At 34.0% G+C, this 21441-nt stretch overlaps 1 pseudogene; it reads right to left on the bottom strand.

Annotated features, from left to right (window-relative positions):
* Window positions 1-16117: 16117 nt before the first annotated feature.
* On the bottom strand, window positions 16118-18484 carry LOC133804478 (uncharacterized; annotated as a pseudogene).
* Between the last annotated feature and the right edge of the window lie 2957 nt (window positions 18485-21441).

The following is a 21441-nucleotide window of genomic DNA, read 5'->3' as shown; positions in this document are numbered from 1 at the left end:
GGCACATTTTTGTCAAAGTTTAATGTGTGCATTATTATACTTGGACTGATTCCCACCATATCCTTGTGTGACCAGGTGAATACATCCAAGTTCTTCCATAAAAAATTGACCAGCTCCTTCTTTCTTTTGTCTTCAATAATTTTTCAAATTTTTACAACTCTTGAAGCTTCTTTGGGGTCGATGTTTACTTCCTCGAGCTCTTCTATGGCTTTGAGCTCTTCCATCCCATGAGTGACGTCTGCTTCCTGGGTTATGACCATCGCCTACTACCTGAGTTGTGACTTTCCCTTCATAGAAATGCTATAGCATTCTCTGGCAACGAGCTGATCTCCTCTGACTGTGCATATCCCTGAAGTTGAGGGGAATTTCATTGCCAGGTGTCGGATCGATGTTATGGCTTCGAATGCCATCTGCGTAGGTGGCCCAAAATCATATTGTATGCGGCCGGACAATCGATTACAATGAACTCGAGTATTTTGGAGACAATTTGCGACTCTTCTCCTAATGTCACCACTAGTCCAATTGTCCATATGATTGCAGTTCCTTTGCCCGAAAACTCATACAACTTCATTGAGGTCGCCTTCAAATTGGATACGGACAATCCCATGTTTTCCAGGGTGGACCTGAAAAAGTAAATTTACGGAGCTTCTGTTATCCACTAGTATTCTCCTAACCCTTTGGTTGGTGAGCTGCACGGTTACCACCAGCGAATCATTGTGTGGGAATTGGACGTGGCTAGAATCCTCTTCCATGAAAATGATTGGTTCTTTTTCCAATCCCTGTTGTTTCGATGACCCCTACTCCAGGATGAACACCACTCCATTATGCGCCTTCAACTCATTGATGTACCTCTTTTGGGCCCCGCTGCTCGTTCCCGCCAAATGAGGTCCTCTAGCAATAGTGGTTATATCTCCTCCTACAATTGGAGGAGGAACAACCTGATTCCCCTGAGCTCCAGATTGGCCTATAGGAGCCTCCGTGACTTACTAAGAATTATGCCCGGTAGGCTGATTGGGAACTACCCGATTTCGGGCGTACTGCACCAACGGTCCAGCTAGAATGAAAGTCTCAATTTCATCCTTCAGCTGCCGACAATCATCAGTGTTATGACCGATGTCATTGTGGAATCAACAAAATTTTGAAGGATCACACTTTGCCCTTTGGTTTCTTAAAGGTTTTGGCTTCTTCCATGGGAGGCGATTAGAATTAGCCAAAAAGATACGCTCTCAGATATCTGTTAGGTCGGTTTAGGTAGCGTAAATAGGCTTGAACTTCTCCACAGACTTGTTTTTCTTCATCCCGCTCTGGTCACCCTCACCAGTCCCCTTCCTTTTGTTATTCCCCCCTTGGTTATTCTGAGTAACGACTTGAGCCATAGTTGCAACATTCGTTACCGCTCTAACGGGTCGGGCAGGGGTCTCGTTGGTTCCTACGACAGAAGCTCGTGCCTCCTCTAGGTTTATCCATTCTTGAGCTCAGGCAAGAAATTCATCTACACTTTAAACTCCTTTTCTTTGGAGTTCTTGCCACAGGTCGCCTCCGACGAGGATTCCCATTCTCATTGCCATGAGCTTGGAGCTGTCATCAACGTCCCTAGCTTGTGCAACAACATTGGCAAATCTGCACATGTATGCTTTCAATGTCTCGCCAGGTTGTTGCTTTACGTTGGTCAATGAATCAACTTCAACTCGAGCGCCTGCGAAGCTCGAAATGCTCTTTAAACTCGGAGGAGAAATTCTTCCACGAGCTTATCGAATGCCTCTTGTATTATTTAAACCCTGCCTAGCAGGTCCAACCAGAGTTGCAGGGAACAAGATACACCTTAGATCGAGCCCGACATTATGGGCCATCGTCATAGTGTTAAACATTCCAAGGTGGTCAGATGGATCTCCATATCCATCAAACTTTGAGATGTGCGGCATCCTAAAGCCTGTAGGATATGTTGCCGCTGCAATGTTTGGAGCAAAAGGTTCAAGCTCCTCATCTGAGTCACAATCATCATTTTCCTTCCCAGCGAGTCTTTTCTTTTGCTCTTCCATCAAATCCGGTCTTTCAAGGGTTTGGTCCCTAGTCCCTAGGTTAGCAAGGGCTGTTCAACAGCACCCATCCTATTATATAGATTTGATGGGTTATTGTCCCTCTAAGTTCGAGCTTGGTTATGTAGGACAGTCCCATTGTCACGTACAATGGATGGACCTCCCTCGTTTCTAGTATAGCGAATGTTCTCATCTCGAGCAAGATACATTCTCTGTGAGTTCAAATGATTGCGTAGGTTGGGATGTGGATCATATGGAGGACTTTGTGCTGAACTTAAATGATTTCTCAGGTCACTCTCAGATCTATCTCCACGCTGGCTCTCAGTTAAGATCGAGGTCCTGGGTTCTTAACACGCATTCGTGGGGCAGAAGTATTTGCGGATGGGGGAGGATTTCTCATACTGTTCCCATGAGCTAGGACATCTCGATGAGGACGAGGTGGTGATGGATGTCTTACACGTGGCGGAGGATGCCTTATGGGCGAGGCTATCCTCATTCCATCAGGGCGGACTAAATTAGCCTGCCTTGGCTCGACTCCAACGTCCCTAGTTCTCTATGCTTAGGGCTCTGATCATGGCACAGAGGGATTTGTTGGAGCATTGTGTCTTCGTGAGCTTCTCCCGGCCCCTCCCCACGGATTGTTATGGGCATTTATGGGGATCTGTGAAGAAGGCACAGAGCTTGGGGTCGCGGTCCTGACCGACCGACTGACATGCTAATGACCCCTATGATGATCAGTGGGCCGAGCATTCTGGTGGTTTTGCTCTGAAGGCACAAAACACAGAGTGTTGGTTCTGACAGATCGACTCGGTTTGGATCGGTTATTCCTGTGGGACTTATGAGACCCAATCTGCCTCTTTCCGACATTAATGTTGGTTGCAAGAGGGGGTAACCGAGCCAAGACCTCCTCAATTTTCCTATTTGCCCTAGCGAGATGGCTCCTTAACTAGGAATTTTCCATCTCGACGGTAGTCAGATATCCTGGATTAGGATTTGGCGGTAGTGATGCTGTACTCATTGTATCGTCCTGACCTGCCAGTTGTTTTCCCGGACATTGCTGAACATTCGGGCCCTTTTCATTCGGAACAACATTATGATGGGCCTCCTGCCCACCAGGCTGTTCTGTCTCATTATCATGCATTGAGTGAGTAAACACCATGATGAAAGTCGACTGGAACTTGTGACGCACTAATTTACTCTCAATGAAAGCACCAAACTGCCAACGTGGTTTTTTTGCCAACAGTGTATTAAGAAATTAAACGGGTAGATTAGTGCTAGATTATAAATCGTAATGAACTAATAAACATTCACTCAAAATCATAGAACTTTTACGTGGTTCATTGGTTAAAATTCACCTAGTCCATGAGTCAATATTATTACTTTTCTCTCTCTATTTTCGCAGAGTTTCGGTAATACCCCCAAAAAGTCCCCCTTTTCCTGTCCAATATTCCTAGTATTTATAGGGGAATTCCATGGACAGATTAGGGTAACTATATAAATAAACTTTGTAATCAAATAAGGTATATAATTAATACATATTATTCTCATTTTCTTTGGGATATGATTTGATAACATAATAAATATTCTCCTGCTATCTCGGATAGTAAATGACAGATATATGATATAGCTTGGTCGTCAATGAGCGTATAAAGAATCCCCGAATCTTCTGGGATCCTTTAGTGTACGTTATGTCTAGGTTCTCATGAGCTGAATATCTCACTCGAGCTCGTAGTAACTTCAAAGCGCCCAAAGTTGGATCTGACCATTATGAGTCCCGAACTCAATTGTTACCTTAAGTGTAGGTCAAATGATAACTTGTATACCGTGTACAAACTGGATTGGATCTCGAGCTGCTCACATCATTAATAACCAGATATTCCACTTGGCTTTTTTTCCACATATTTATCTGCCAGCTGTACCCGAGCTGAGTAATTGAACTCGTGCTAATTTTAGGGTACAACAAATAGAATAATTATTCTCTTAAGGGTTGGCTTTTGGAACTGAAAGTTTAATGAGCTCAAATTCATAAATCAGTATATGAATTAACCTTCACTAGGAAAGTTAATGGTACTAAAGGAAACAAGATATAATTAAAGAGGTTAAACAAAAATTAATTCCTATTTTATTTATGAACCATTAATAGATGATTGAATTGTATGTATTTATTAAATCAATGGAAACTTTTTATATTTAAAAATACTCAATAAATAAATGTCTAATATTACAAGAGTGCAGTCTCATATTTTTAGTGGAATAATATTGAGATTAATAAATTAAGGTTATTATATTAAATAGTTTTAATTAATAATCTAAATTTATTGGAGCTTGAAACTATAGGTTCATAGGTCCCGAGATGGCTCTATCAACACTAATCAAGGTAAGAGTTGAAATTGGGAAAAATCAGGAAAAATGACATATTTGTTCTTCAGGGTCAAATATGTAATTGAGACAAATTAATTAATATATTTTTTTCAAATTTTATTGGTATAAATAAAATAGCATTTAAGTAATTAAGATAAGTAATTTTGAATTAATTAGTTTTTTTTATTTAAATAATGTGAATGATATTTCTGATAATTCAAATTGGATTTGAATTTGAAATGATATTTATTCTTTAATTAATTTGATAAGATAAGTTATTAGGTGTAGATATTTTTGAATAAATACTTATTAAATAATAATTAAAAGAAAGTAGTTGGAATACATTCCTGAAATCAATGATGTGTTACACGCCAACTACAGTACACGTACCGTAGTTGGCGTGTAACAAGGTCCAAGAATGAGTCTTGGGTATCTCTTTTATTTAATTAATTATTTAATAATTGATTTATAATTTGAATTTTGAATTTTAAAATTTAATTAATTCTTTTATAAATCTATCAAATAGAAATTGTCTCATAATAATATGCACTTAATTGAGAGAATATTCTAGATAGAAAATTCTAAGCATTTCAAAGAGAAAAATATAATGTAATATTTTTTCTGTCTCTGAAAACTGACTTGGACCTAATATTCCAAGTTCTCATGAGTTGAGTACATCTTGTGAATCAAAAAATTTCCCACCATTACTCTATGTGCCCACATATGTCTTGAGGTTTAGAGATACATGTGGAAAGATCTTGGTCTATGTACTCAAAAGACTGCTTTTGATTGGATGTTCGTAGGAGGTACTAAAAGATAGTGTGGATTCTTGATTGTTCTACAACTGGTAAATCACTGAAAGTTCTTCAATCTGATCGAGGAGGAGAGTACCTAAATTATGAATTCAAGGACCACTTGCGTGAGCATGGAATTCAATCCCAACTCACTGCACCAGGAACGCCAAAACAGAATGGTGTTTCTGAAAGAAGGAACATGACGTTATTAGACATGGTTAAATCAATGATGAGTTACTCATCATTGCCACCTTCATTCTAAGGTTATGAAATTCAATGTGCAATGTACATATTGAATGTCGTTTCTTTCAAGTCTATCAAAAAGACACCATTGGAATTATAGAATGGTACTAAACCTAGTTTACACCATTTTTGTATTTAGGGTTGTCCAGCACGCGTGCTGAAAGGAAAGACTGGAAAACTGGAATCTCGCACTGAACTGTGCATGTTTGTGGGATATTCCAAAGACACTAGAGGTAGTATATTTTATAGTCCTAAATAAAACAAAACATTTGTATCGACAAATACTACTTTTCTTGAATATGACTATATTAACAATCATAGACCTTGCAGTAAGGTTGTACTAGAGAAGATAGTCTCATATCAAGTAATAAGATCACCAAATGTTTCCAATGAACAATGCCAAGAGGAAACCACATGTTCTAGTCAGAACAATAGAGAGCTTCGTCGTAGTGGGAGGGTTGTTAGGCAGCTAACTCGCTATGAACATTAATGTAACGCCCTGGATAGCCAAGACCGCTACACTGTGTACTTATAAAGGTGCAGGACTTGCTAATCAAGTCATTTAGTTGAAAACATGTTACTAACCATAAATGCGCTAGGGTTAAAAAGGTTTTGGTCTCAAAAGTGTACATTTTATATAATTAAACAGTTTTACACATGGGATCCCAAAAAGAAACAATGTTTAAAAGACGGTTTACAGAATTTCCAAAATACAGACAACCATCAGCCATTCTAAGGCAAAACAGACATTTCTGGTTCCCCTGCTCCTGCCTTCCCCTCAACCATGGCGGCTGAGCAGCTGGTCATGTACATTCAGCTCACAGAGCTCTCCAAGTCAGGGTTGATTTTGCCCTTGCCTTTACCTGCACCACGTAGCACCCGTGAGCCAAGGCCCAGCAAGAAAACATAATATGCATCACAACAACAATAACAGATAATTAATCCTTTAAGCATGATCAAACACTTAACACTCATATTAACCACATAACTTGAACTCAGAATCAAAGCTGCAACCAAGAATAAATAACAATCAAGTTACATGATTAATAGGGCCGACAACTTAGGCTGCACCCTCTGTTTACCCCACTAACTCCAGCCCGCTTAAACCGAGCTCAGTGCATAATAAGCTGCCCTCGGCTACCAGTGGCCGAGCCGCGCCCTGTGGGCTAGTGTAATCTTGGCACTCTTAGGCCGTTGATTTACTGTTTACATGGCATAATACAATCCTTTCAAAGCTTACATATTAGGGAACCCTTAGTCCCATTATAATTACACAACCGGGTGCAGTTTTCTTACCTTTAATTTCCACGTTCACTGTCTACAAGCGACGTCTCTCGAGCACGATCCGCTTCCTGAGCCCTAGCTTATCACCCAGTCACAACCAAGGTAATGGATTCCATTAATATTCAAATAAAGGTTTCCAGATACAATGCTAGCTTCCGAGACATCGAATTCCACCAAACACGGTGGTAGAATCAATCCCGAGCACCCTAGGTTAGGTTCCCGCGCTTAAAATCCCCAAAAGATCAAGAATGCACCTAAGGGCTGCGGCCCTTGAGACCTAGCTGCGGCCCGCCCCTAAAATAGAACCCAAGCCCCTTAGCAGGCAGACACGCGCCGCGGCCCTGCCCTGTGGCGCCATGGCGCTCCCCTTTGGCCGAGCCTCCCTAGCTTCTTTGCTTCATAGGGCCGCAGCGCTCTAGAACAGAGTCGCGACCCAACCCTTCGTGCCCAGAAAATCCACCATATCTAACATCCTAACCTTATTCAAAACCACCCCAAAGCACCCTAATTCAAAACCCATTAATCTCAAAACTTTTAACATGATTCTAACAACATAATCCAACAGAAATCCAGCTTAAAAACCTACTAAAATCCCATTTTGATTATCGAAACCCAGCAGCTCAAAACACCAAAAACCAGTCATGCAAACTTAGATTTTAACCTCTAAATTACGAATTGAAGCTTACCTTCTTTGTTGAACCACTTCCTTAACAGATTCCTGAGCTAAAATCCAAGCTTCTCAGCTTTAATTCAACCCTTAAACATCAAAACCATAAACACCCTTAATACTCACCCAAAACTCATAATTCTAATGCTCAAGAATATAGTTCAGCCCTTACCTTAATCTTGGTTGAGTTTCCTTAGCTGAGCACTAGATTAAACCTTCAAGATTCCAGCCCAAACCACTGAATTCCCAGCTGATTTCCCTTAAATTTCAGTGGTTTTTCTTGAGAGAGAGAAGAGAAGGGAGAGAAGAGCAAAATAGGTCGGTTTGTGTTTAATTCGACCGGTTTCTATTTTGTTTAGTCTAACCCTTGGCTAATTAAGTCAATCCCGAGGCTCGAGGTGCCGGAAACGTCTCCGAGGGCAAAATGGTAAAATTCCCCAATATTCCCGCCTAAGCTTCCTAACCTCAAATATATCTCCATATATTTATTTCGATAACCCAGATAATCATCTAATACCCGAATTACCCCTTGACTTGCCCCAAGTCAAATATTAAACCCCACTGTGACTTTCCCGCTATCTAGCTCCCTAGGATCGCCTCAAGTCGCACGCTGCAGATCTACCCACATAATAATGTGGTTCTCACAGATATAACATTTAACCACACTTACATTCATATAATCACACAAGCATTCCTATCATACAATCACGCATTAATTCAATAAATTCACACATAAACCAATTATGCCCTCCCGGCACTCTAATCAATGCCCTTAAGCCATATTAGTGATTTTGGGTCGTTACAATTAAGTTCAGATGCTTATGTCTGACACAAACAAAGATGATCCATTGACATACAAAGATGTAATGGAATATTTTGACAAAGAAAAATGGCAAGAGGTCATGAACTTGGAAATGGAATCGATGTATTCCAATTCTGTCTGGACTCTTGAAGATCTTCCTAAAAATATTAAACCTATAGGTTGCAAATGGATATTCAAAAGAAAAAGATGAGCGGATGGGAAAGTGGAAACTTTCAAAGGAAGGCTTGTAGCCAAGGGTTACACTCAGAGAGAAGGAGTATATTATGAAGAAACTTTTTCTCCTGTAGCCATGCTTAAATCCATCCGCATACTCTTATCCATAGCTGCTTGCATGGATTATGAGATACGGCAAATGGATGTTAAGACAACTTTTCCAAATGGCTATCATGACGAAACCATTTATGTGTCTCAACTAGAAGGGTTCATAGTAAAAGGTCAAGAGAAAAAAGTTTCCAAGCTTCTTAGATCCATTTATGGACTCAAACAAGCTTCGAAATCTTGGAATCTCAGATTTGATGACACAATCAAAACGTATAGTTTTGAACAAAACGCTGATGAGCCCTGTGTCTAAAAACAAATCAAAGATGGCATCGTGGTATTCCTAGTTCTTTACATTGATGGCATCCTACTGATTGGGAATATTGACAAATGTAAAGAAATGGCTAGCTAAGCAATTCCAAATGAAAGATTTGGGAGATGCAAACTATGTTATAGGCCTAAAGATCCTTCGGGGTCGTTAGAACAAAGTTTTGGCTCTGTCTCGAACTACTTATTTAGATAAGGTACTGGAGAGACTCGGTGTGCAAAATTTCAAGAAGGGTGATATGCCAACCCATCATGGAATTGTCCTTTCTAAAGAGCAGTATCCTACAACACCTCAAGAAAAAGAGGATATGAGACAGTATCCCTACGCCTCTGCGGTAGGCAGTCTAATGTACACCATGATGTGTACAAGACCTGACATTTGTTATGCAGTAGGGATAGTCAGTCGTTATCAATCCAATCCTGGATTGAGTCATTGGATTGCAATAAAGAATATTCTCAAGTATCTTCGGAACACTAAAGAATATTTGCTTGTATATTTAGGTGGTGATCTGAACCCCACTAGATACACTGATTCTGATTTTCAATCAGATAGAGATAGTCAGAAATCAACTTATGGATCAGTGTTCAATCTTGGTGGAGGAGTTGTGGTCACTACAAGCAAAAACAGTATTCATAACACTTAAAAACTGCTAACTGGAAGTATTCATAACACTTCTCAAAACATTAACATAGCCCCTGTTATTAAAAGTCTCGTCTTTTCTATAACAGTTTTCGAATGTTATGTTCAATGTTATCATAAATTATTCAATAACACATTTTTAGTTGCTATCATATTAAAATAATTACGTTTAGTTAGAGTAATTGGTTATAAATTTGAATCTTAATCTTAAACTTTTTGCATAACACTTTTCAACTGTTATAATTGATTATTTTGATAGCATTTTTAGTTTGTTACATTATATAAATCATAACGTTTTGTTACACTTATAATATGTATCCAAAACATCCATAAATACCATATTAGAGGTCCAGTAATAAAATTTTGTTATTTTAGTCTAGATAATAGATTTTTAATTGTGTTGTGTAAGGATAATTGTAAGTTTTTTTTAAAATTAGAAGGTTTTTATTATCGTATTTGGATAAAAAAAATACCAAAATTAATCACGAAATGTAATATTAAATAGATTAATAAACCATAAGTATTACATTAAACAAGAACTAATTCAAACCTTAGTTCTAACTTAAGTTTGAAAGCATACATAATAAAGTTCTATAATCATGAACATCTTTTACTTCAAAAATAAAAAACAAAAATATAGCAAGATACACAAAAAGTAAACCATGAATATTGCTCCATATTATTATTATATTCCTTGATCAAAACCAATCACAATCATAAATGCCTTCCTGAACATTGGGTCATTTGTGAATCCTCATTTTATTCTGTATCCTTGTTGCCCTTGAAAATACAGGCTCTGTGATCCAATATCTGCAAGACAAATTCACAAATCAAATCCTAGTCAAGCTCCAAATCTATAGAAAAATCCCCCATCAATGACATTAAAAATGCAATCACGTTCTCTTTTCTAGTTTATACCCAATCGAAGACATTGAAACTTGTTATGACTTTAGATAATATTGGGAGCATATAACCAGTAAATACCAATCACCATAAATTAAATTTATGTCAAAGTTCAACTATTCTAATCACTAAATTTAAAGAGAAATCCTCTGAAAAGAATGATGATAACAATATTGCTCAATGCAAGAATCAAAGTAAGAACCAAAGTAAAAAAAAATTCAGGTCACTTGATTCCTATACAAAAAAGAAAATTTTAATTTAATAATAGAAGATGAATCGTTCATCCAAATCATTTATACTATATATACTTCAAACCAAATATAATATCACCTTCATCTACAATTCCATGTCTCCAAACTTGCGTTATGCATTCAAATCTTTATTGTTAAATGAAATTTTGTCTTATTTAGATACAAATGTTCTTATGCATTAAAAAACATCATATTTATTCATATGACATTAGTGGTCCCTTATTTTGATGAGCCCTATATTGAAATGGCAAATAACATAAAATTCGTTAAACTTGAAATTTCTAAGTAAACAGAACAATAAAAATGATCTAGATGCACTTTTGAGTTTGTGCTAGCATATAATCATGGACGATTGTGGATGAGTGCATGCATATCAGCTCATGAACACATGTTACAGAAAAGAGAAGAAGCATTCTACAATAAGAATAAAAAACTAGGCATTTCTAATATGGTATTGTCCACAAATAACTACTAAATAATGGTATACTACGAAGAATACAAAGGTATGAAATTTTTAAAGCCATTAAAATTAAATATATTTTTTCTCTCCCCTCTCATTCATGAGCAAAGTGCAACTAAAAGTTATTCTCCATGATACTCAAATTAACCATTATGTAACTTGAATAGTTAAGGAACTAGCACAATAATGTACCTTGGAACCTTTCAAAAAGAAAAATGCGGGTTGGCAAAATCCATAGAAAAAAAAAATCAAATTTTAGAAATGTTTAGAATGTCACTTCTCTCTACTTTTTCAACATTTACCTTAAAATTATAGTGCAAGACAAAAGATCAATATTATAAGACAATTGAGATACCTAAATCTAATTGAGCTTGAGCCTTAACAATCTGAAATATCAACCAAGCCTACAAATAAATTGAAATAATTCAATATGGCAGAAGATATAGAATAGTGTCATTGCTAAATATAATCGAGCTTACGCCATTCTAAACAGATCCATCAAAAAAAAAAGATCATTAACACAATTTTTTCTCAAACTGAGATGTTTCAAAATAAAAAACAAAAGGAGAGAGACAGAGAGAACATAAATATAAAAAAAAATCAAAAAATCAAAACTAACTCATGTTAGGTAGTTCTAGTTGCTAAACAATTTAACTCTGCAACTACTATTTGTTAGTCAGAAGAATCGGCACTAATTAACAATGAATAAAAAGTTCAAATAGAAAAGAAAATAATTCACAAACAAATATGATTTTTACTTCTCCAAAATATTATATAGATACCCTTATATTGAACAATGATCACTAATCATTCATTGCTCTGAAATCTTCATATAGAAATATATATATAGGTGTACCTGTTGGGGTCTTATGCCCTAATTAAAACTCAAATTCTTTGTAATCTCATTTTATTATCAATAAAAGAATAGAAATCATTTTTTGACTTGGTTAATCACTTTGCTCACATGTTTTATTTTCATGATTATTTGTTTAATATAAACTTCTATTAAATCCCGAGCATATAGCTAATCTTATTTATAGTGACGTAATCACAGTAGAATATAAATATGATTATATGTTCAAAATAAGTTAGTCCTAAAATTAGTCAGTGCATAGGATTTACACGGACTTGCCAATCTACGATATGATCTATTTACATATTATAGTGTTATGTTCTTTCCAGAACATTAGCAAAGTAGATAAGATCAGATGTATTTGTTACATCGGACAGAACTGATATTGACAGTTGATAAGATAAGTAAACATACCGTTATTATCTATTCTAGTCATATCATATAGTTGACCATAGGTCAATTCAATCTCAATTCTGAGTGATTAGTATTCTAACTGATTGTATTATTTGAGTTCTTTGACTTGTTCGTTACCAGCTTACCCTACGGACTAGCCCATACTTACATTTTGGGAACTCGGTAGTATAATTGAGTGGGAGTGTTAATCATAGATATGACCATCTATAGCTTCTGATAAAGAAGTGAAACGATGGTTTCCTTTTAGTTTGGTTCAAGATGATAAATGATAGAAATCTCATTTCAGTAATTAAATTAGTTTACTGAAATATCATTTACAAGGAATTAAGTGTTTTAAGGATAAAATACAATGAGGGGTAAAACGGTATTTTAGTCATATCTCATTGTAGACCGTCTATAGAGGATTGAGTGACAATTATGGTTGTAACAATGGATAATTAATAGCGTATCTATATTTGTTATAGAGCGTTCTATGAATTCAAGAGTGCAATTCCAAGTCTATAGTGAAATCACGAGAAATTAATAAGTTAATAAATTTATTTGTTAGATTTATGATAACTTATTGGAGCTTTATTTCATAGGCCCATGGTCCCCATTATACCTTGGATAAAATCATCTAGATAGTCTCAATTAATTAATTTAATCATCAATTAGAATTATCAAAGTTGACCAGGTCAATTTTGGATAATTTCACAGACTTGTGTAATTTTGAGAAGAAAAGAGAAATTATAGCAGATTTATTAATTAAGATAAATTACTATCTAAATTAATAAATAAATTTAAATCAAGATTCAAATTATAAATAATTAATTTGATAAAAGATTTAAATAATTATTTAATTAATTAAATTAATAGAAAATAATGCAGGCCTTGATTTTAAGTCCAATGGGCTAATAATCAAATGGGAAATTTCACAGACCTATAGCCCATGATAATTTCGACCTAGGGCTTCAAAATGACTATTATTTTATTGATTTTTTAATGAAATTAAATGGTCTAATTGAGTCTATAAAATGAGTGCTTAGAGAAAAGTCAAAACAGAAATTTGACAAGTCACAAATCAGATTTTCTAATAGTTTTATATTCTCTCTAAACACAAGTCATTTTCTAAGCCACTTTGTTATTTTCTCTTCTTCTCTCTATATCTATCTCATGTGTTGAGAATTGCCTACACTAGTCTAGGTGGTTCTAAAGATACATTGGAAGATTGTGAAGAAAATAAAAAATCGGTTCAGTTTCTTGATAATACCCTACAACAGAAAGTATACAAGAGTTAGAGAAACTGAAGGAAGAACTCTTAATTCCGCTGCGTATACTGTAAGTATTCTATTCTTTGTTTCTCTTTGAATTCAATTTTAGAAACATGTTTTAGGCTATCTCGTATTAATTTGTTTAATATTAGATATACATGAAAATAAATAAAGATCATGTATAAGCTAATCCAACAGTACCCATTCACTAAAGATCAAGTACATGGAAAAAAAAGTTCAAACAAAAAACCAAAAAAAAAAGTTACAAAATACCCTTCCAATTTTGAAAGAGATCTAAGAAGAATATGATAAATATGAAAGTTGATTTACATGATTACGGAATTTACAACAAGGCAATCAATTTGAGAAATGAAAAAATAAAAGTAAGAATGTCAAAATCTTAGTTACATGGTAGTTTTCATGTAAATTTAAAATGGCTAGTATACAGTAAGAATCATCAAATTAGTCCATCAATATAAATGAAAATTAATTACTCAAACTCCAAACAATTTCAAATAAAGTTTCTTTTCAGTTTGAAATTTAATTGAGCCACTAAAATGAAAGTAGAATTACATTCATAATATTTCTTATGTGTCTATGAAAAATTAAAACAAAAATCAAAATAAATAAACATACAAGTGTATACTTTTAACAATCTAATTAATCTATAAATAACCAAACACAAGTTAATTATAAGATAATAATAGATAATTCTACATAAAATTAGAAAACATTCCTCTCATATTATTAACCAACCATCTACCATTATCAATTCAAAATATTCAAGCAACACACAAGTTTTTTTCTTTATCTCACCGCAGCACACAAATTTCTTAGATCCTACTTCACTAAGACACAATAGTTCTCAACCTTCAGTTATCACCGCAACACACAATAATCATCTCAGGACCTACTTCACTATGGATAAATATCTAAGATATTCAAACTCTTCTAACATTTGCATATATTATAACAAAAACAAAAGTAAGAGAACATACCTCTTGCAAATTATTGCAAAAAAAGTTTCATTCCAATTTAAAATCCAATGAAGCCACTCAAATGAAAGAAAAATTACATACCAGTTAATAAACTATCAACATCAATAGCCTTTAATTAGGAGTCCTCATTTAAAGAAAAAAAAAAAAAAAATACAACTCTTGCAACCAGGAAACTATCTCAAATAAAATTAGTCTAAAATAGAAAAACTGAAATTGCTCAAAGTTTGATGTTCAATTGTACTTTGTAGTCCAGATATGTTTTTTTTTTTTTTTTGGTATGAACCGATCAGCCTCCAAGAAGAAAGCATTAGCACTTCATTAATAAAAAAAACATAGCCAACACAACAAACCCAAAATTATGAGCAAAGTTGCAGAGCAAATCCATTAACTAAAGCCAAAATAAATAACAAAATGAAAATCTCTATCACTATAATTACTAATGACTTTTACACTACAAATAAGATGATACTATAGAGATGAAAAAAGAAAAAGGGATGGTGGGAAAAAGTCACAAATTTTTTAATATGAAAAAGAGTTATCTATTGCTGGAACTTCATGAATAATGATTATTTATTTAAATTTTTTTTTTTTGTCAACTACAAGTATAAATTATGATTAGAGACATTCAAAAAGATAAGGGTTGGAAATAATGCCAAAAACAGTAATAAGAGTAACACAATCAACAACACTAATCTATAGTATTTTCTTTTTTATATTGGTCGATGGGGACAAAAATGTTATTCATATGCATAATTCTCATTATTATCAATTGAAGTTGTAGGACCACCACTACTTTTTTTTCTTCTACAAAACTTTCAAGACAATAACATTAACAAAGACACTTTCTTATTTTAATAAATAAAATAATAAGAAAAAATTAAAAGAAAGAAAAGAAGAAACTGGCGGTTGGTGTCTTTATTTACTTCTATACTAAACAAACACACTTTCTTAGAGATCTAGCTAAAAACAATAAGCACATGAGTTGCAACATTGAAGCCATAGAGTGACAAAGTAAATGAGAAAGTAAAAGCAAGACAAAGACCACCGAGTGGTTTGCAAGAACAAAGTTACACATCAGCAAAAGCTTTTAGGCACAAAATATAACAGAGGAAACTAACACAAAATAATTCAAAGAACAATCCATGTTAAAGAAAATAAACCAAGGAGAGGCAAGAGTTAAGTTTTTTATTGTATTTTTTTATAATCACCACCTCCCTAAATGAGGACGCAGGAGAACACTTTATTAAAAAAACAACCCCAAAAAGGGATGGTATCAAAACTAAGCGACACAATGCATACCCCTGTCAAAAGGAAAACTACACCAGCAAACTAGAAAACAACACCAGACAGCAGTGAGAATAACTCACGACCCCAATCCCAAAATGTTAAGTTGCTCTGACACATAGGGATCGATTACAAGATTCAAACAAATAACCCTTTTAAGATTTTCACCAGAAAACCACATTAGAGTAATGATGCTATTGATCCAGAACCAGAAGAGTATTCTAAAGTAACTGAAAAAATGCTAAATAAAAGAGGTAGACAAAGACAAGTGTTAAAAAGGGTGAACTATCGAGCTAAAGCTTCATGTTACTAAAACTTTGGCGTAACGTAAAGGAGAACTGAAGAACAAACAAGAATAATAAATTTTCTTTGTATTTTTCAGGAAGAATTTCTGCTCACATGTCGGTATGGTAATCTAGACTACTTGGTAAAACAAAATATACAATAATGGCAAGGGCACTAGCATTCCATGATGTATATCTTCAGTCTATTTTTTTCTGTCTTCTTCTACATTCAAAACAAGGATAATTATTTTTACTTGAAGAATTGGTGTGCAGCTTTTCAAATGGTATTTTCAGCTCTTCAACTAGTATTTGGTGAAGCTTCTCATTCTCCTCCTTCAACTCTTCAATTACTTTCAGGTGTTTCAATACCTATGCCATAAGAAAATGTCAAAATAATTCATTGAACTATTGCTACATTAGACATTTAGACAGAAGCTTTAACATAATCTATTACCTAGAGACATTTAGGCCTCATAAACAAAAAACTTAGTGCTCCTCTGGTGGATTAAAAATAAGGAAAAAGTGCATATTGGTGTAGTGCCCTTTGAGATCATTTAATTTTTAAAAGAAAAACAATAGCATTAGACTCAAATCTCCCAGTGGTTTATTATATTGAAGATTACCATGTGTAGCATGGTGTTTTCTGATCTCTGCCGTCCATCCTACAAAATCAAAATCATACACTATAATCCCATAAATCAATCAAGAATGTGGCAAGATCAATAAATATACTCACAATACTCCCCCTCTACTTCTCCCGAAAGAAAAAAAACATGTTCAAACAAATGTTTTAATTTGTGTGTAACATTGTCATGTAGTATCATGACATACAGAGACTTATACATTCACTACTAAAAAAACCAAAGAAAAGCATATGCAATCATGCAAGATCTATATTTCTTTATTGTGGAGCGAAAATGAAAAAATATACGACAAGACATCATCATGTATTTCTTTCATTTTCAGAAATTGATGAAATGCATTTATTTGTTTGTGAGCAGGCAATCAATAAAAATTTGTTAAAGTCCGAACAGCCTTTCAAGAAAAGATGCATAGTTTTCTTCTAGTAATATCAGTTATAATCATTTAAGGGATGATAAGACACACAATGAACGTATTGTGAGAATTTTTTCAAAAATTAGGTTCCATCAACCAGTGTGGTTCTAAAATAACACAAAATTAATAGAATTACTGTTTTCTTTTTTATAATCAATTTAAAAATGAAAGACGACTTCTGTAAGGTATTAATGTTTGGTTGGGTAACATTTCCAACCAAAAATATAAATGAAATAGTCTGAAGAAGGTTCAAAAATGATGTATAACAAGACATTCTAAGCAATAACGACACTTGAAAACCTTTTTAAGCAAGCAAAAGTGTGCAATACACCAAGCTAACAGATAATTAGTGAAGTTGTTCCATACATATGTATAACATACCACTTCATTTAGTTTGCTTCCCTCTCCCTTCAAAACTAGACTCTACAGAAAATTGCTGAGAACCTTTTCTGTCCTACTACCAAAGGGTGTCTCAATTGAAGAGTTTTTTGATGAAGTAATTGCATAACTTGAATCTGTACTTTTATTTTCATATCCAGTCAAACCTTGAGAAGCATGGTCTGGAAATTTTGTGGCCAACTGAATGATACTTCCCATTGGATTTTGGCTTGAAGAATTACTCAGCATGCTCATACCTCGTTGTAATGAACTTGGAAGAGCACCCTGACCAAAAGGTAATTTGGGACCAAGGCCTAACTTCGTCATCACCTTTATCATGGCTAGCTAGCAAATTTTTCAGCTCTATCTTCAGATCTATGATTAGCTAATGATAAACAAAAAAAAATTACATAACACAAGAAGATAATACTTACAGCAATAGAAATTTGAATTTTCTGCAATGCGGTGGGCTTCAAAGCAATGCTTGCGATGTGAGGTCAATGTTTGAGACAAAACTATTAACTTTAAGAGGAAAGTTGTATCAATGATTGGTTCCTAAATATACGTATCATGACATACCAATTCCAAAACCAACTCCACATCCTACGCCAGCTTGAACGTTCTTAGCTCCAAGCTTCTTAAACTGAAAGAACACGAAGAAGAAGAGATATTGAAGAGGAAAGAGGGAAAGAAAAAACCCTAATTTCTGAGAGGAGCACACATTCGGAATTGAAGAGAGAAAGAGGGAAAGGGGAAAGAGGTTCAGATGGAATGAAAGGGTTCTTTCCATAGGCAGGAGACTCCTGGGATCTTGCTTCCAGCAGGAGAGATGCCGTGAGGGAGAAGAGAGTCGGTGGAGTGAGTGTGAAAGAGAGGGGTAGAGGAGGCAAATGGGTTAGATAGAATTTTCATTAGGCGCCTTCTTTCTATTTCATTTGGCGCCTAAATTGTCTCTAAAAAAAATAAGCGTGTGTTTTTTTTTTTAATTTTCCCATTAATAACGCTTTTTAATATATATCATTTTTTATTATAATATATACTCAAAAATTTTGTAGTGGGTCTGGCGTAGTACTAAACAAACTAGTATCGCAGATACTACAATGGAAGCCGAGTACATCGCAGTTTGTGAAGCATCTAAGGAGGTTGTGTGGCTAAAAAAGTTCTATTCCGATCTGGAAATTGTTCCAAATATGAATACGCCACCTGTCCTATACTGTGACAACAGTGGGGCAGTAGCTAACTTGAAAGAACCAATAAGTCACAAGAGGGGAAAGCATATTGAAAGGAAATATCACTTGATCAGGGATATTGTTCACAGAGGAGATGTAGCAATTATAAAGATAGCTTCAAAACATAACCTTAGTGAACCTTACTAAGACTTTGTCTACCAAGTCTTTTAAAGATCGTGTTAGCAATATGGATTTGACGGAGATGCCTCATTTGCTTTAGGGCAAGTGAGAGATTGTTGGGATTAATACCCTTTAAAGCATATGTTTTGAACAATGTTTTATAAAATAAATAATTGAAATTAATTTGTTCATATATTTTTTGTTTATTATTATTATTAGAATAATATTATATGAATATTAGAAAATTCACAAATTTTTTATTGTGACTACAATCTTGTATTGGTACGAAAGGATTAAGATTGTAGGGAACACATTTAAACAGTTCGCAGTAAAATAAAGTTATGTGGAATATTTGGATTAAATATTGTAAGTACGATTCTCTAGTATTATGAATACATGTAATCCAGATCCGTATTACTAATGTAGTAGGACATCTTAGTGGATGTACTTTGTATAAAGTGATTATACATGAACGGGACCCGATATGTTATTAATACTTATTAATATCGTTTACTTTATAAGTATTAATTTAACATATCAATAAGATGATCATATACAAATTGATCTTAATCCTGAAGTTATTATGAACCCATGTTTATGTTATATGAGTTCTTTGATTCACTTGTTATGGTTTGTCAGAATGATCAGGCTGAAAAAAATTGTTTTGAGAACTCATTGATGTAAATGGCTGGGGACATAATATACAGATATGGAATCTATACCTTTCCGAGAGGAATTCAGTAATGGTTCTCTTAAGTGTTGGCTTTTAAAACTAAAAGGTTATTGAGCTCAAATTCATAAATCAGTTTATGAATTAACCTTCACTAGTAAAGTTAATGGTACTTAAGGAAACAAGATATAATTAAAGAGGTAAAATAGTAATTAATTTCTACTTTAATTATGAACCATTAATAGATGATTAAATTTTATTTAGTGATTAAATTGATGGACACTTTTATGATTTAAAAGTACTAAATAAATAAATTACTATAATTACAAGAGTGCAATTTCATATTTTTAGTTGAATAATATTGAGATTAATGAAGTAAGGTTATTATATTAAAGAGTTTAATTAATAATCTAAATTTATTGGAGCTTGAAATTATAGGTCAATAGGTTCACGAGATGGCTCTATCAACTCTATTCAAGGTAAGAGTCAAAATTGGGAAAAATCAGGATAAGGGCATATTTGGAAGATATTTGTTCTTCAGAATCAAATATCCAATTGAGACAAATTAATTAATTAATATATTAATTTTTAAAAGTAATAAATTAATATTTTCAAATTTTATTTTTTAATTAAAATGACATTTTCGAAAATAGCATTTAAATAATTAAAATAATTATTTTTGAATTAATTAGTTTATTTATTTAAATAATGTGAAAAAGATATTTAAGATAATTCTAATTGGATTTGAATTTCAAATGATATTTATTCTTTAATTAATCTGATAAATAAATTATGAGGTTTAGAAATTTTTGAATAAATAATAATTAAAAGAAAATGGTTGGAACACATCTCTGAAATCATGGATGTGTTGCACACCAATTACTGTGCATGCGCTGTAGTTGGCATGTAACAGAGTCTAAGAATAGGTCTTGGATATTTCTTTTATTTATTTAACTATATAATAATAGATTTATAATTTGAATTTTGAATTTTTGAATTTCAAAATTTTAATTAATTATTTTATCAATTTATCAGTTGGAAATAGTTTTTAACATAAGACTTTTGACAGAAAGAAAATGGATCGTATTATTTTTTCTATCCCTGAAAACTGTCTCAGACCTAATATTCCAAGATCTCATGTATTGAGAATATCTTGTGAATCATAAATGTAACCACCCAAAATTTACTAATAATGCTTAAGGGCCTTGATTAGTGTGCCGGGAGGGCATAATTATTTTATGTGTGATTTAAATAATTTAATGCATGATTCTGTGATAAGCATGCTTATATGATTATATGGATACGTGAAATGCATGACTACGAGTATTAGTATGCATATAGGCCATGTTTAGCTTATAGGGGCATATTCGTAATTTTGGCATGTTGAGGGCATAAATGTGTTAATTGTGATAAATTGTTAAGATCAAATTATTATGTGGATGTATTTGCAGCATATGGCTCAAGGCGATCCTAGTGAGCGGTTTAGCGAAATAGTCACGGTGGGGATTTATACCGGGCTAAGGGGAGTCTGGGGTATTTTTGGGAATTCGGGAAATATATTGGAGATTATTAGACATTGGGGAAAATAACTGGTGATTAATTAGATGATGGGATTTAAGTGGTAAACGTTAGGGACACTCGAGGAATTAGTGGGAATTGGGAGTAAATGACCAAAATGCCCTTAGAGTGATTAAGAAACTTGGATTTAATTGGGAGTGCAAAAGGGTCTTTTGATTTTTATAAGGGGCTAAATGAAGTATTCTACTCATTTTAGACTTATTAAAATGAAAATTTATCTTCTATGAACAAAATCTTTTAACCCTAGTTCAATAATGGTTTAATGACACACTTTTAACTA

The sequence above is a fragment of the Humulus lupulus genome, chromosome X (assembly GCF_963169125.1).
Source record: "Humulus lupulus chromosome X, drHumLupu1.1, whole genome shotgun sequence".
Taxonomy (NCBI): domain Eukaryota; kingdom Viridiplantae; phylum Streptophyta; class Magnoliopsida; order Rosales; family Cannabaceae; genus Humulus; species Humulus lupulus.
The sequence above is the reverse complement of the archived record's forward strand: the minus strand, read 5'-3'. Positions and strand labels throughout refer to the sequence as shown.